We start from the raw sequence: 17,897 nt of genomic DNA, 5'->3' as shown, positions 1-17,897 counted from the left end.
TGATCCTCTCATATTTTTCCTTCTAGCTGTACCAGAATATAGGAGGCCAGAGGGCTTAAATATCTTTTTTTATCATCACAATTAACTTTTCTTCCTTCTTTTTTGTGAAAAATACATATATACAAAAAAGCAATAAACTTCAAAGCACAGCACCACAATTAGTTGTAGAACATATTTCAGAGTTTAACATGGGATACAATTGCACAATTTTAGGTTTTTACTTTTAGCTGCTTTAGAATATTGGAGACTGAAAGGTATATCAATTTAATGATTCCACATTCATATTCATTTGTTAAGCCTATCTTCACTGTTAACTCCACCATCACCTTCGATCTTTCCAGCCCTCTCTTTAGGGGTGTTTGGGCTATGGCCATTCTAAATTTTTCATATTGGAAGGGTCTGTCACTAATGTGGGGTAGGGAGATGGAACTATCTGATGTTCTGGAGAGGCTGGGTTAGGTTTCAGGACTTATCTGGACCAGGGACCCATCTGGAAGTTGTAGGTTTCTGGAAAGTTATTCTAGGGCCTGGAATCCTTGTGGAATCTGTGCCCTAGGTGTTCTTTAGGATTGGGTGGAATGGTCCTGGTTGGAGGTTGGCAGGTTATGATAGGTAGCAAGGTCTAACAAGCCTGCATAAGAACAACCTCCAGAGTAGCCTCTCAACTTTTTGAACTCTCTCTGCCACTGATACTTATTAGTTACACTTCTTTTCCTGCTTTTGGTCAGGATGGAATTGTTGATCCCACAGTGCCAGGTCTGGAACCAGGTCTGGATTCATCGCTGGGAGTCATCTCCCACATCATCAGGGAGACTTTTACCCCTGGATGTCATGTCCCATGTAAGGGGGGAGGGCAATGATTTCACTTGCAGAATTGGGTTTAGAGAGAGTGAGGCCACATCTGAGCAACAAACGAGGTCCTCCAGAAGTAACTCTTAGGCATGCCTATAGGTAGTCTAAGACTTCCTTAGATTTCTCCAATACCTACATAAGCTTCATAAGAGTAAGCCTTATGATCGAGGGCATGGCCTATTGAATTGGGTGTCCCCAAAGTTTAACACAGTATCAGGGGATTCTCTGATAGTAAGGTTTAATACTTCCATATTCTTTCTCCCATCCCTCATGGGCCCTTCTAATACTTTTTGATTATCTGCTTAATACACTCTAGGATGTATCCAGGCATTACAATAATCTATACAGGATTAAAGAACCTCTTTCTTATTCTGTGCTCCATATGTTTCAGTTGTTCAAATGAACTATACCAATAGGTTGAATTAGATTATGCACTACAGAAAATTTCAGTTCCAAACAAAATAAACCTTTCTTCCATTGGTTTCAAAGAGTATGGGTTGTTCTAAAATATAGACACTGTTCTCCTTACCTCTATGTTCTGAATGACTTTAATCCCAACCTGTTCAGCTTCATTCTTATCTCTAAATATCAGGTCGTATATATAAAATAGCCTCTCAAAATCCAGAAATAATAGTCACCACTCCGGACTTAATGTGTCTGCTCTAAAACCTTACAGTCTAGGCCCCTGTTTTCTTATAAGCATTTTCTAAAGGTAACCATACCATTCTTGTTCTTTTTTTCTGGCTTATTTAGTCTCCCCAAGTGTCCGACATGTTCATTCACATCATTGCATGCCTCACCACTTTGCTCCTCTTTGTAGCAGCACAACTTTTGTTCAGAAGTTTACACCATCGTTTTCCAATCTGCTCAGTCAGTGCATCCTTCAGCCACCTGCATTCATCGGGCATCATGTATAGGGCCCAAAGTCCATAGTCCATCAATATTCTCAATTTTAGTTACTTTCATTGTTCCCGAGAGAGAGATAACCAATGAACACACCCTTACCAAATAGGAAATCTAAACTTCTTAACTCTTGTCCTTCCTACCATTATTTACCTCTGCTGTTGCTGTGGTAATGCTGATGTTTCCTTTTGAACATAGCTCATAGCATGCAATAGCAGTATCCCCCCTGTACCCTGGATTTACACACTCTTTGTACAAGAATCATATCTTTGAAGTAATTCTTGCGAAAACTAATTCATATTTCTTGTGTTAATCAGTAAGACACATAAGTCTATACACCCCCTTTCAATCTTGTTCATCTTCAATATGGTAATAATACTTACAGACCAACCACCTTTACTCCTGTCTATTCCCTTTCATTGGAGTTCAACCTCATTAGCTAACGATTCGCCCATTTCTAGCTTCTATGTATCTCTAAGTCCCCTAAATTCTGTATTATAAGCCTCTAATTATACCTTTATACTCGTCATAAAAGTAGAATCATACGGTATCTGTCCTTTTGTGTCTGGCTAATTTCACTCAGTATTATGTCCTCAAGTCTCATCTATCTTTTCATGTGCTTCAGGATGTCATTTTGCTTTACTGCTGCATAATATTCTATTGTGTATATATACCAAATTTTGTGATCCACTCTTCTGTTGATGGGCATTTGGTTTGTTTCCATCTTTTGGCAATTTTGAATAATGCTGCTATGAACATTGGTGTGCAAATGTCTACTTGTGTCATTGCTTTCAGCTTTTCTGAGTATATACCAAGTAGTGCTATTGCTGGGTGATAGGCCAACTCAATATTTAGTGTTCTAAGGAACCACCAAACAGTCTTCCATAGTGGCTGCACCATAATGCATTCCCACCAGCAATGCATAAGTGTCCCAGTTTCTCCACATCCTCTCCAACATTTACAGTTTCCTGTTTAGTAGCAGCCATTCTTATCTCATTGTAGTCTTGATATGCATTTTCCTTATAGCCAATGAAAATGAGCATCTTTTCACGTGCTTTTGGCCATCTGTATTTGCTCTTCAGAAAAATGCCTATTCATATCTTTAGCCCATTTTATAATTGGGTTGTTTGTTCTTTTGTTGTTGAATTGTATGATTTCTTTGTATATACAGGAAATCAAACCTTTGTCTGATATGTGATTTCCAAATATTTTCTCCCATTGCCTCTTTACTTTTTTTACCAAGTCTTTTGAGGTTCAGAAGCATTTGATTTTGAGGAGTTCCCATTTATGTATTTTTTTCTTTTGATCATATATAAACTTATGCTTTGGGCATAAAGTTTAGGAAGCTACCTCCTATTATTAGGTCTTGAAGATGTTTCCCTACATTTTCTTCCAGAAGCTTTATAGTGCTAGTTCTTATATTTAGGTGTTTGATCCACTTGGAGTTAATTTTTGTGTAGGGTGTAAGATAGGGCCCTCTTTCATTCTTTTGACTATTGATATCCAATTCTTCCATGCCCAATTATTTAAAAGATTATTTTGTACTAGTTCAGAGGATTTGGGGGCCTTGTCAAAAATCATTTGACCAGAGATTTGGTGGTCTATTCTACATTCTCGATTTGATTCCATCGGTCAGTGTTTCTATCTTTGTGGATTTATAATAGGTTTTAAAGTCAGGGAGTGTTTACCTTCCCACTTTGTTCTTCTTTTTTAGGATGCTTTGAGCTATTTGGGGTCTCTTTCCCTTCCAGATGAATTTGATGGTTAGCTTTTCCAAATCTTCAAAGTAAGTTGTTGGAATTTTGATTGGTACTGTGTTGAATCTGTAGATCAATTTGGGGAGAATTGACATCTTAAGTATATTTAGCTTTCCTATCCATGAGCAGGGAATCTTTCCACCTATATAGATCTCCTTTGATTTCTTTTAGCAGTGCTATGTAATTTTCTGTGTACAAGTCCTTTATGCCCCTAGTTAAGTTATTTCCTAAGTACTTGATTCTTTTAGTTGCTATTTTGAATGGAATTCTTTCCTTAACTGACTCCTCAGATAAGTCATTGCTTGTGTATAGAAATGTTACTGATTTTTGTACATTAATTTTATATCCTGCCGTCTTTCTGAATTTATTTATTAGCTTAAGTTACTTTGCTGTAGATTTCTCATGATCTTCCCAGTATAGTATCATATCATCTGCAAATAATGAGAGTTTTACTTCTTCCTTTCCAATTTGGATGCCTTTTATTTCTTTTTCCTGCCTGATTGCTCTAGCTAGAACTTCTAGCCCAATGTTGAATAATAGTGGTGACAGTGGGCATCCTTGTCTTGTTCTTGATCTTAGGAGGAAAGCTTTCAGTTTTTTCCATTGAGTATGATGCTGTTGGTTTTTCATATATTCCCTTTATTATACTGAAGTAGTTCCCTTTGATTTCTATCTTTTGGAATGTTTTTATCAGAAAAGAATGCTGCATTTTGTCGAATGCTTTTTCAGTGTCAATCGAGATGATCATGTGATTTTTTCCCTTTTGATTTGCTAATGTGCTATATTAGATTAATTGATTTTCTTGTTTTGAAACATCCTTGCATTCCTGGTATAGATCCCACTTGATCATGGTGTATAATCTTTTAATGTGCTGTTGGATTCGATTTACAATAAAATAAAATAATATTGAGAATTTTTGCATCTGTGTTTATTAGGGAGATTGGACTGTAGTTTTCCTTTCTTATAGCATCTTTACTCGGTTTTGGTATTAAAATGCTTTTAGGCTTCATAAAATGAGTTAGATAGAGGTTTCCTCAATTTTTTGGAAAGTTTGAGCAAGATTGGTGTTAGTTCTTTTGTAATGTTTGGTAAAATTCCCATGTAAAACCTTCTGGCCCTGGGTTTTTCTTTGTAAGAAGATTTTTAATGATTGATTGAGTGAACCTCTTTACTTGTGATTGGTTTGTTGAGATCTTCTGTTTCTTCCTGAGTCAGTGTAGCTTGTTTGCGTGTCTCTAGGATTTTGCCCATTTCATCTAAGTTTTCTAGTTTGTTGATGTATAGTTGTTTATACTATCCTCTTATGATGTCTTTTATGTCTTCAGGGCCTGCGGTTATGCACCCCTTCTCATTTCTGATTTTGTTTATTTGTATCCCCTCTCATTTTTTTTTTTGTCCGCTTGCTAGTGGCCCCTCAATTTTATTGATTTTCTCAAAGAACCAACTTTTGGTTTTATTGATTCCTTCTATTGTTCTGTTGTTCCCCCATTTATTTATCTCTGCTTTAATCTTTGTTATTTCTCTTCTTCTGTTTGCTTTGGGGTTAGCTTGCTCTTCTTTCTCAAATTCCTCCAGGTGTGCTGTTAATCCTCAATTTTTCCTCTTGTTTTTTTTTAATATTGGCATTTAGGGTAATTAATTTCCCTCTCAGTTCTGATAAGTTGTATTCTCGTGTTCATTCATCTCTGGATAGCTACTGATTTCTTTAGCAATTTCTTCTTTGACCCATTGGTTGTTTAGGAGTGTGTTATTTAGTCTCCATATGTTTGTGAATGTTCTTGTTTTTTGGTAATTGTTGAGATCCAGCTTCATTCCATTGTGATCAGAGAAAGTGCTTGAATAATTTCAGTGTTTTTAAATTTATAAAGACCTTTTTTATGCCCCGGCATGTGGTCTATCCTGGAGAATGTCCCATGAGCTCTAGAGAAGAATGTGTATCCTTGTGCAATGACCTATATATGTCTGTTAGGTCTAGTTCATTTATCAAGTTATTTAACTTCTCTTTTTCCTTGTTGATCTTCTGTCTGGTTGTTCTATCTGTAGAGGAGTGGTGTACTGAAGTCTCCTATACTGTTGAAATGTCTCTCTCCTTTCAGTTTTACCAATGTCTGTTTCATGTACTTTGGAGCTCCTTGATTAGGAGCATAAACATTTCTGATTGTTATATCTTCTTGGTGAATTGGCCCTTTAATTAATATATAGTGTCCTTTTTGTGTCTTATGATGTCTTTGCATTTAGAATCTATTTTGTCTGATATTGGTATAGCTACTGCTGCTTTCTTTTGGTTACAACTTGCATTGCAAATCTTTTTCCATCCTTTCACTTTCAATCTATTTGTGTCCTAGTGTCTGAAATGAGTCTCTTGTAAGCAGCATATAGCTGGATTGTGTTTCTTAATCCATTCTGCCAATCTGTATCTTTTAATTGGTAAGTTTAGTTTGTTAACATTCAAAGTTATTACTGAAAAGGTGTTTCTTGAATCCACCATCTTTTTTATTTGTCAGATCTATATATTCTTTTCCCTCTTTCTCTTTGTATTCTTTAAATTATCCTTAATGGTGCTCTTCAATTCTGTGCCCTCCTCCAGACCTCCCTCTCCTTTCTTTTTTTTCAGCCGGCAGAACTCCTCTTAGTATTTCTTGTAGGGCTGGTCTCTTGTTGACAAATTCTTTCAGGACTTCTTTGTCTGTGAAACTTTAATCTCTCTCTCTCAGTTTTGGAGGACAGTTTGGCTGGTTACAGAGTTCTTTGCTGGAGTCTTTCTCTTTCAGGATCTTGAATATATCATACCACTGTCTTCTCGCCTCCAGGGTACTAGTTGAGTAGTCTGAACTCAGTCTTATTTGGTTTTCCTTGTATGTAGTAGATTGTTTTTCTCTTGCTGCTTTCTGGATTTTCTGCTTCTGGTCAACATTTGACAGATTGATTAGTATTTGTCTTGAGGAAGGCCTATTTGGATTTATTCTGTTTGTTCTTTGGCTTCTTAGATTTGTATATTTATGTCCTTTATAAGGGTTGGGAAAATTTCCCCCATTATATACTCAACTACTCTTCCTAGCCCTTTACTCCTCTCTTCTCCTTCTGGGACACCAGTGATTCTCATATTTGTGCACTTTGTTTTTTGGTTTTTTTGGTGCATGGTTCAGGAATTGAACCCAGGTCTTCCGCATGGAAGGCCAGCATTCTAACCACTGAACTACCCGTGCACCCTTTTGTGCACTTTGTTTTGTGTATCATTTCCCTGAGATCCAATTCAAAAATTTCCGTCTTTTTTGCCATTTGCTGTTTTGAGACTTCAAACTCAATTATCCTGTTGTCTATATCACTATTCTTTCTTCTTTCTGTTCAGATCTGGTGTTGTGTGTTATTTGGTCAACAGTGTCTTTAATCTCTGTGATATCCACTGTTTATTCTTTCTATTATAAATATCTATTTATTCTTTCAAATTCCTCTTTGTGCTCTTCTACTGTCTTCTTGATCTCCTTTATGTCATTTCCTATCCCACTTACTTTATTGAGTAGAGTTGTATGAACATCTTTGATATGTTGTTCCAATGTCTGTGTCTCCTCTGGTGTTTTAATTTCGTCATTAGGCAGGACTATATCTGTCTGCATTGTGATATGCTTCGATTTTGTGCTGTGTTCATGACATGTAACTATCTTGATTGATTTACTTTGGGAGTTGATTTCTTTCAGTAGTCTAAGGCCTTGTGTTTGTGGAATGGTTGTACAGCACGGAACAGGGTATGGGGTGGGGCACAGAATGCTGTGATTTGTTTCAGGGCAAGTATAGGTGGAGATTGGGGATGTTATGCTGATGCTTGTGAACGTGGGTGCCCAGTGGCCAGGGAGGATGTAGCTGTGTGGGTGCACCGGTCTGGGGGGTGCAACCGTGTTGTATGCTGCTCTGAGGTATGGGGCTCTTTGCACGCATGCGTAGAGTTGTGGCAGTAGGTCAGCATTATGTCTTCATGGATTGGGGTCAGATGTGTCCTAGCTGTGCAGGTCAGCACTTTCTCAGAGCTGGGAAGTGTGACTGAGGGCAGTGTGTATGCATGGTCTAGGACTGCTGTAGATTGAGGTCCCCAGAGCTGAATGATGTGATTGGGGACCCACACACATGCGTGGGCCTAGGAATGCCATAAATAGATGCACAGAACTCGGGGGTGGGGGGCAGGTTAAGACCGTGTGGCACTATGGGCAGGGGCAGCCTGGGTAGAGGTTAGTTCCCACAGCCCTGTGTGCTGGCAACAACCTGCAGGGAACAGGGAGTGGGAGGTAGTATTCAGGAGGGGTGCAGGAAAGGTGGGTTGGGCTGCACTTGGTGTGTGGGTCTGAGGCAGGTAAGTGCACTGGGGGCTGGTGGGTGGGAGTGCCTGGAGCTTGGGAAATGGGAACGGGTGATGGGGTTCAGGTGCGTGAGGTGTGGGGTGAGTTGCCAGTCATGGGGTGCGTTGGTGAGGGTAGTGTGCTCAAGAAACACGGCCCAGCTTACTTCCTAGTCCCCAGCTCCTGTCCATGCACTCCTGTGGGGCCTGCACCTCTGCAGGAGGCTCCAGCTTTCTGTGTATCAGTTCCTTGGGCTCAGCAACTAGGGCTGCCCCATGTGGTGCAGAAATCTCTCCCAGGTCAGCCGCACTCCCGAATCGCCGTCTCAATTGCCCTCCTGTCCCTTCTCTAACTTTTCCGTGGAGGAGGGCTAATCCTGAGCTATTCTATTTGGCCATCTTCCTGAAAGTCTCCTAATATTTGTTTTTGAATTTAAATAGTGAGATAAAGTTTTTGCCCTTTGTATTTTGTATATCTTCAAGTCAATAAAGAGCTTTTAAATCTTTCTTCCAAAGCACAGTATATTTTTTTTACCCTGTTTTTTTGACATTTATATAGTGATATGCACGCCTCCTAATAATGTATAATATAAATATTGAATCAGACAGCTCCAAGAAACCGAGCTTGAGTTGCTTCTTTCTTATGATTGGGGAATAATAAGTGAGAATCAGGAAAAAGTATTTGTTTTTTTGATCAAATAACTAAGCACAGTTTTAGATTTTAGAGAAACGAAAATAATTATATTTTAAAAATCCATTGAATTAAGGCTGATTATGTCTTCCAGTGTGTGTGTGTACACATTTTTTTTTTTTTGAACTGTACTTCCCAAGGCAAAAAAGTTTTGGTTTGTAGATCACCTTGGGGTAGGGCAAAATGGCTAAGTAACCCTTTACCTCTCTTGCTTCTCTCAGACAAAACAAAAGCAACCTTTCTTTGATAAAGTCTTTATTCTTGAAGCTTGCTGTAAATCCCCAGAGAATTCTCAGTGAAAATTTATGTATCCATTCCAGGCATTTTATGCCAGAACTCTTTGTAGTCTATGAAGTGTATTTCTGATTAAAGAACCTGTATAAGGAATATGTTTCCCACTGAATGTTTCTGAAGTGTGGGACATTATAATATATCAGTATATTGGTCTCTAATTTATGTCTATAATCTTTACCAGAGTACACGAAATAGGAGATTTTGCTTCTAGAACGAGCATTTTCTTGCTCATATTTTATACACACACCCATAATTTGAAAGTGTAACATGTAAGTATTTTATTTTAATTACTTCTATTTGAAGGCCCTTATTTTTGGAAAACAGAAAGGCATTTTATTATCCACTCTTCCACTCACTAACAGCTTCCACAGGTTGTGGCAGTGCGCATTATTCTCACAACTATGTTTTGGAGTTACACATGGTATGCCTGCCTGCAGTGTCTTCATGAATCCACCTCACTAGCACTTTGTATCTGCCTTTGATCATGCAGTCAGTATCACACTGCAACTTGCATAACAGATGGGGCAAAGCTTTAGAGGGCACAGATTAGCTTCTTCCATATAGTTGGATCTTTACATTAGGCATGAGAACCACTGGCAGTGTTGCAGTCCACATGTGTGTCTAGTCTCATAGGTTAAAGTTTTATAGGACCCAAGTAGCAAAATACAAGTGATTTCAGGAATATAATAGTCATCAAAGATAGTCATCTGAAGATGTTTTCCAGAGCTTCTTTACTTTGCCTTCATAGCATGAGCTGTAAAAAATCATTGCTATACTTGGCAAATCTGAATGATGCCCATACCATCTATGAAAGAGACTTGTCGGTGACAAAATTCCAAGAGTCTTTTCGGTTAAGATCAGTCATTGTTATCCCTGTAGCACAGAAGGCATTTTGAAGTTTCTTCTTTAAGAACTATGGGATGTCCTGTGCATGAATTTATGGGTTTTATCATTGCAGAAACAGAAACTAGTTCTAAGAGTTTTGTTGTTGAGCCATAGAAAAATGCTTTACAGTAGCCCTTGTGGCATCTCATACATTTTCCACAGAAAATTCTGGTGTTCCCTGGAATGCACTGTCTATAAAAACTGTATTTCTCTGGAGAGGTTATCTTTCTGTAAGGATTATTGAAAATTTAAAGTCTTGGGGTACCTCGGAATCAGAGGTGGGTGCAAAGTAACAGGTTCAGAGATCACTGTCTGGCTGCAAGACTTCATTCATCAAATGCCATTCCCCAACGTCTAAGTTATACTGCAACACAAGTCCTGGGGTCTTTGAGATGAGAGCTGTTTTTAGTTCTGTTCAGAATGCTGGCCTCCTCCAGTCATACTATTTTTCTTTGCAGAGCTTTTGTCCTTCTGTTGGAATGGATCAAATAGCTGTTTCACCACAAAGCTTTCGGGAGGAAAGCTTTCACTGATGTTTTAGCTGTAGAAGGACTGGCATGTCGGTTTCTGGCCTGTCTGGACCTTATCATAGAAGTGGTATGTAGGGTGCCTTCGCCCCTGACAGGCCTCAATACTGCCTTCCCCTGGCAGCTCCTGTGCCTCAGTGTTTTGATATTGCATATTATTTTCCACATTGTTTGAAATTTGAGGGAATGGCTTATAAAAATTGCCAGCATGGAATAATAACCAGGCTAACCATGGGGTTACCAGATGGATTTTCTTGGAAATGTATTCTTAACTTTTGGATCAGTTTTTTAATATACTGAAGAAATGTTAAGGTCTAATGTTAACCTATGAGATAAAAGGGCAAATGATCTAACTTTTTATTGTAGCATTTTATACTTGTTATTTAAACCTTACCATCTTACATGCATAAATGGAAGATACCTAGCATGGTGTCAGCATTGAATGAATACTCAATAAATGGTAGTTACTCTCATAAATGAAATCTGTTAACTATACATACCTTAAACAGTTAAAAAAGTATAATGCTATCTACCCTTGTCTCCCCACCCCATTACACGCGTGTGCGCACGCGCACACACACACACACACACATCTTATGCACTGTTATATATCCTAAACTCATTAACCATTTATTGAAAAGAATGTTTCAGAACCCAATGTCACCTTTTCTAAGCTAATTTAAAGACTTTTAAGATTCCAGTAAAATAGTGGGTTTTCAGCTTCCAATAATGATCAATAGTTAGTAGTACTGATAATTTTTTATTTACGCAAGAAGATCCCTATATAGGTCCTAGATTTATATGTAATGTCTAGTAGTAAATTCTTATTTTCTGTAACAGTAATGGCTTTAGTCTTATCCTTCTAGTTGAGTGGTTCTGGGCTGTTACTCTGAAAGGTATAGGTGATTTGATTCATGAGAGCACTGGGGTAATAAGTGGTAAACAGGGAGAAGATGAAATAGCAGATGGTGTGGTTCAGGCATATGATTCCAGGCCAACCAAAATCCTAGCCCTCTCCACTTCCTTACTCCCACTCCTGTGCAGACTTCACAGAACTGGGAGCTAGTGACATTGCTTAATAGACTTTCCCTAACTGCTGTCAGCACCCTGCCCTCTGCCAAGTTCAGTATTACCTAGAGCTTGGGAACACATGGTGCAGCAGAGCAAGAATCATTCAGTGTTACTCGAACTTATTTTACTCTTTGTTGAGGAAAAAAAAAGAAAAGAAAAAAAGAGTGGTACTGATGTAAGAACATCTCCTTTCCATTTATAGCTGCTGCTTGTGATTGAGCATTTGATTTCTATAGAGGGGGAGAGGACATGTAGAATAAGTCAATGCTTTGTCATTACAAAGAGTAGTTCTAGAAGTGTTCTGAAACATTTAGTGCTTTCTTGATAGTAGCCGTTGTGCAGGCTAGTTTAGTGGGCTAGAAAAATAAATTTGGAACTGCAGGAAAAGGCATGGGAGACCTTTAAGGGTGATGATAGTAGTTCTGACCTAAGCAGAGAGAGCTGGAAGGAAGTGGGTCCTTAGGAATGAGAAGCTCCTGGAGTCCGTGTGTTGATGGGCCTTGTCCTGGAGGGCTACATGAGGATGACAGAGACGGAGGCCATGTTTCTTAGGGGAGGAAAGAGTTTCAGATGCCCCCATTATCCCCACAGGATAAGAGAAATTGGGTGATAGAAAAAGACCTGGAAGGAACCAGGAATTGTCAAAAACAGATTTCTTGGAAACAGAATGGCATTCAGGAGTGATACCTGTATAAGATAAGCAATAAAAATTTTGAAGGATGTTCTAGTTTGCTAGCTGCTGGAATGCAATATACCAGAAACGGAAGGGCTTTTAAAAGGGGGTGATTTAATGAGTTGCTAGTTTACAGTTCTAAGGCCGAGAAAATGTCCCCATTACAACAAGTCTATAGTAATGTCCAATCAAAGGCATCTGGGGAAAGATACCTTGGTTCAAGAAGGCCGATGAAGTTCAGGGTTTCTCTCTCATCTGGAAAGGCACATGGCGAACGCAGTCAGGGCTCCTCTCTCGGCTGGACAGGCACATGGCGAATACGGTATCATCTGCTAGCTTTGTCTCCTGGCTTCCTGTTTCATGAAGCTCCCCGGGAGGCGTTTTCCTTCTTCATCTCCAAAGGTCGCTGGCTGGTGGACTCTCTGCTTCGTGGTGCTGCAGCATTCTCTGCTCTCTCTGAGTCTCTCATTCTCCAAAATGTTTCCTCTTTTATAGGACTTCAGAAACTAATCAAGACCCACTCAGATGGGTGGAGACATATCATCCCCTAATCCAGTTTAACAACCGTTCTTAACTAAATCTCATCAACCAGGGAGATGATCCCATCACAGTCCCAAATACACAGCACTGAATAGAGACTATTCTACCTTTAAGAAATGGGATTTACATTAAAACATGACTTTTCTTAGGGGGCATACTTCCTTTCAAACCAGCACAAAGGAGCTCACACCAGTTGATGTAGAAGCACCTATAAACTTAGATTCTTCAGAAGTATTTACTGTCAAAAACTGTGCCATTTTTAAACATTTTTTAAATTGTGAAATATAACATGTATACAAAAAAGATAAAAATTTCAGAGTACATTTTGACATATAGTTATAGAAGAGATTTTAAAGTGTACTATGGATTACAATTCCATAATTTCATTCAGGTTTTTCCTTCTAGCTGCTCCAAAACAATGGCTACTAAAAGAAATATCAATATAATGATTCAGCAGTCATACTTATTTGTTAAATCCTATCTTCTGTGTTATAACTCTTCCTCTCCTTTGATCCTTCTCCCAATCTTTAGGGTTATTTGGGCCATGAGCATTCTAACTTCATGTTGAAAAGGGATTTCAGCATTATGAGGGAGAGGGAAGCAACTGGTTAATACTCTTAGAGAGACTGGAAACTGTGTTTCAGGGCTCATCTGGCATATAAATGCTCTGGAGGTTTTAAGTTTCTGAAAAATAAACTTAGTGAGTGAAACTTCTGTAAAGTTTTAGATGAGCCCTGGGTTTACAGGAATACTGTTGCTTGGGGCTTGGCATACCATGGCAATTAGCAATATCTAGCTGAAGCTTGCGTAAGAGTAACCTCCAGAATAGCCTCTCGACTCTATTTGAAATCTCTTAGCCACTGATACCTTATTTTTTTATGTTTCTTTTCCCTTTTTTGGTGAGTCAGGCATTGTCAATCCCATCCTTCCAGGATCAGACTCACCTCCCACATGAGACATGTCCCACATTGCCAGGGAGACTTATACCAGTGGATGTCATGTCCCAAGTAGTGGGGGAGGTTAATGATTTTACCTGCAGAGTTGGGCTTAGAGAGGCCACATCTGCGCAACAAAAGAGGTTTTCTGGAAGTAACTGAGGCATAATTATAGGTAGGCTTAATTTCTCTGTTACCAAAATAAATTTCATAAGAATAAGACTCAAGATCAAGGGTTTGCCTACTAACTTTGGAATCCCTAATGTTTGAGAGAGTATTAGGGATTTCCCTGGTAGGAAAGTTTAATAGTTCCATGTATTTTCTCTAGTCCCTCAAGGGACTTTGCCAATACTTTTAAGTTATCGTGGCCCTTATTTTAAAATGGCTTTTGGCAACCTTGTCAATCTTGTCTCCCAGTGTCCCTGCCACTTTCTTCTTATACTGTAGACACCCTTAACTACTTGTCATTTGCTGGAAATGGTAGCACTTTCATATCATCCTGTCTTTCCATGCTTTTTGCCTTTGCCTAGAATACATGTGTCTTTTTTGTTTCTACATATAACCCACATTTCAGCACTCAAGGAAATTGTCATTTTTTTGAGAAAACTTCTCAAAGAATCTAAGCATATAAGTCATTCCAGTCTTTGTGTTAGTAATATGTTTTATACATTTCATCACGACTCCATAGTATCCTAGAGTATCCTTTACCTTTGCTTGCCTCTGTGTCTGAAATGCTTTACCTCTGGATATCTGTATGACTCTATCCCTTCCTTTATTCTGGTCCTCCCTGTTTTACAACCCTGCCTTAAACCGATACCTCCTGGCACATTCTATCCCATTTCCCTATTCTGTTTTTCTTCTAATGAACACTTATCATTCTTGACATTCTATTATATATCTTTGTTTGTTTGTTGATTTGCCTCTTTTCCCATGACTACAGTTAAGTTCTTTGGGGTTGGGGAACGACTTCATTTCGTTCACTGCTGTATCATCAGTACCCAGAATAGTGCTTGGTACATAGTAGAAACTCAGCCAGTATTTGTTAAACGATGGAATGAATGAATATTTGTTTCTCTAACTAGCCTTATTATTAATTCATTTTTATAGCCATCAGCATCTGATCTATATGCTGATCAGTAAATGTATGATGAAAAAGTAAATGCCTAATTCAGCATCAAATGCTAGTGGGTATAAAATAAAAAATCATTTGAGGACTGAAAAATGAATTTCATTCCTTTTCTTGTTAAGTTTGAAACACAGGCTTTTGACTTTCTAATACTGATGTGGTTGAGGTCATTGAAACACACCCACTTTGCCATAAGATATTAAAAGATATGAGGAAATCTGATGAACTTTACGTTTAACTGTGTATCCTGTGATTTTAATTTCTTGTTCAGTAACATCCTAGGCTTTTTTGTCTGTATCTTCATATGTTTGGAATGGTTCCCCAATTTCTGCACTCTTGGTGATTTTCTTCATCACTTTATCTTCCGGTGCTTTATGTACTATGCTATTTATCTCTGCCTAGGTATTAGATTCCTACACCCAAACCCAGATCTTTTAGTAACTCCCAGTTTGACTTCTGGGAATCCAAAGTTAACTTGATTCTCGTTCATAAGGCAGTCTTAGTTCTGATTATATTAATCAGTGTTACAGTGATCTTGTCTTTCTTATCTTGGACCCAGGGTTGGTTTTAATCATTCAATGCTTACCTCAGGAATTCTCCCAAACATCTTAATATCTTGTAATAGAAAAATAAGAATAACACATATGAAGTAATCGAAAAATAACAAAAGATTTTAGTGTCACAGTAAGTAGTGGCTACTAATTTTAATAACTGATAATATATAATAAGAACTACTTATGCTTTTACATATTATTTATTAATAACAATAACTGGGATATAATGAACAATAAATAAATGTTTATATTTTAAATATTGTTTATTAATAACAGTTAACTGAGATTTCATGAGAGATTATGAAGTATGTATAAATATTTACTGTATTTTAGAGTTGAGAAAGACCTCAAAAACCTTTGATCCAATTGTCTTGTACAGCTGACCAGATTGAGACCAGAGATGTAAATGACTTGCCCAGGGTCACATAATTTGTTAGTGATGTGCTAGAATTGACCTCAGGTTTCTTTCAAAATACCAAGAGTTGTAAGCGTGTGCAACCCTTTAATAGAGCATACACTATTAAAAGCAATTATTAAAAATATTATTAATCACCTTATGTTTTATATAAGAGCCAAAAAATTAGAAATTTTTAATACTTATTATGATTAATAAATTATCAAACAATAGCTTATTTATTAAAATATCTTTAATTTCTAGTGTAGTAATTCAACTCATGTTTGTGTATTCGTAGTCCATGTACAATGGACCTAAAGAGAAATATAGTCATTACCTAGAAGGTACATACTCCTAAAAGAGGAATATGATGTACAAACCAGCAAACTTTTGGTTACCAGCTTGAGATGAACTAAGTACAGAAGTAAAGAATAAGTATTTAGAAATGTTTGTAGTAGTTTGACAGAATAATTTTATTTAATCTGATAATGCAAAATTTGAGTTTATATTTTATCTTTTTAAAAAAATTTCTTTTCTCAGCAATTTCTTTATTAATGTTTACAAAAGAATCACTACATGTCATATCAGGAGAGAAAAAACTGGTCCTTCATTCACCACAGATAGTTTGAGGAATACTACTTTAAGGATAGTTGCATATATTTGAAAAGTTAAATAGTATAAAACAGTAGCTGAGGGAAAGGACATTTCCTATTCTTTTATATCTGCTCTCAGAATTGAAATAATTAGTACCTTATTGGAATGGCCCTTATTAAATGTTTGTGATTTTTACACTATGAAGATTATAACAGGGTTTTTTTTTGGGGGGGGGGAGGTGCATGATCCGGGAATCGAACCCAGTTCTCCTGCATGTAAGGCGAGCATTCTACCACTCAAACCCTGTGCACTCTAGATTATACAGTTTTTAAAATTGAGTCCCTGTTTTATACTTGTTGCCATTAGCCTGTGAAATCACGATTTTTCACCCCTTTGAATATATACTCATCCTGCTTTAAGAGTTCTTAAATTTTCTTGATGCTATCGAAGTTCTTGCTTTGAAACATCTTTGCCTTTTGGGTTTTGAAGGTTCTATGAATTTTTTTTTCCTTGTGCACAGATGTATGCCAGTTGGTGGTTGAGAAGCCACACTTTGATAAACTATTTTCTAAGGTTTCATCAAATCATTAGTTGTTAACATTTTTTTGGCCAGAGATGCCTTTGAGAATCTAGGGGAGGCTGTGGACCCACTCAATGGAAAATTATATATGGTTCTATATTGTTTGCATATGATTGCAAAAGAGCCCTCTTGTCAATGATCAGAACCTAGTGGGGAGCTAGAGTTGAATTGTGTGCTGATCAGTGTTAACCTGTTTCCAAATAAATTGTACTTGATTAATTTGCTTTCAACCTTTATTTTAGTTACCTGTGATATTACTTACTATTTCCTTTAATTCAGAGAGGATTACATAGAAACACTAATTTCTTTATAATTAAAAAATTTGTTTGATTTTGAATATTTGTGGGTGTGCTTTTTTTACAAACCACTATACTTTTCACATTTCAGGTGGAATCATATTCGTTCATTAGCTACAAAGGACATTAAGTATTTGGGCCTAAGCAACACATAGAGATTAGCTATAAAGTGGAAGTGTTAACTGGAGTCTTAATAGTGAATTCCAGTTTAAGAATTTAGAATAATAGAATGATTTCTATTTCATTGGACATTAGTAGAGTAGAATAAGGTGATATTTCAATAGATAAAGTCTCTTCATGGGAAATGCATTTAGATTGTTAGAGCAGACAGCTATAGTGGAAGCTATATTTGACTTTGGTAGCTCACTAGTGACTAAGGAAAGAGACGTAATCACCCTCTTCCTCTGTTAAGGTATGATGATACATATTTGCACCATTATTCTCATTGCTTCCTTGTAAATGTTTTCTCAAACTTTTGGGTAAAATTAATTCCAGTTTGATCCATAAGCCAAAAATAAGGCTCATAGTTAATCAGTTCTCACATGACTTGGGATTTTACAAATTTAGGCACAAAAAAGGCGCAGCCATTGTTCATTTTATCTTTCTATCATTCTAAACCACAAAAAGCCAGATTATTTTATTTCACAGAAAAGTCTTAAATCCAGAGTAGCCTCAGATTTTAAAAGGGCTTGTTCATATTAAACATCTAATTCAGAGTTTGTCATTTTAAGTGTAGTTAAGTAGCATTTGCACACTAGTCAAGGTACCGATATTATATAACAATAAATAGTCCAAACCAGAACATAACAGCTGAAGTGTGATATTTTAGAATAGATTGATCACCCTCAGGAGTGTGAGTAAACAAATTGGGATTTGAAATAATCCTTGAAAGATATGT

General features: G+C 37.4%; 1 protein-coding gene and 1 pseudogene across 11 annotated transcripts in view; one reads left to right on the top strand and one right to left on the bottom strand.

The window, feature by feature from the left end:
- Positions 1-17,897, top strand: part of PDLIM5 (PDZ and LIM domain 5) — a 241,396-nt gene that overhangs the window by 50,892 nt on the left and 172,607 nt on the right. The gene's annotated exons all lie outside the window — the stretch shown is intronic.
- On the bottom strand, positions 9,132-13,480 carry LOC143668518 (archaemetzincin-2 pseudogene; annotated as a pseudogene).

This window comes from Tamandua tetradactyla, chromosome 24 (genome assembly GCF_023851605.1).
Source record: "Tamandua tetradactyla isolate mTamTet1 chromosome 24, mTamTet1.pri, whole genome shotgun sequence".
NCBI lineage: Eukaryota > Metazoa > Chordata > Mammalia > Pilosa > Myrmecophagidae > Tamandua > Tamandua tetradactyla.
This window is presented reverse-complemented; position numbering and strand designations above follow the sequence as displayed.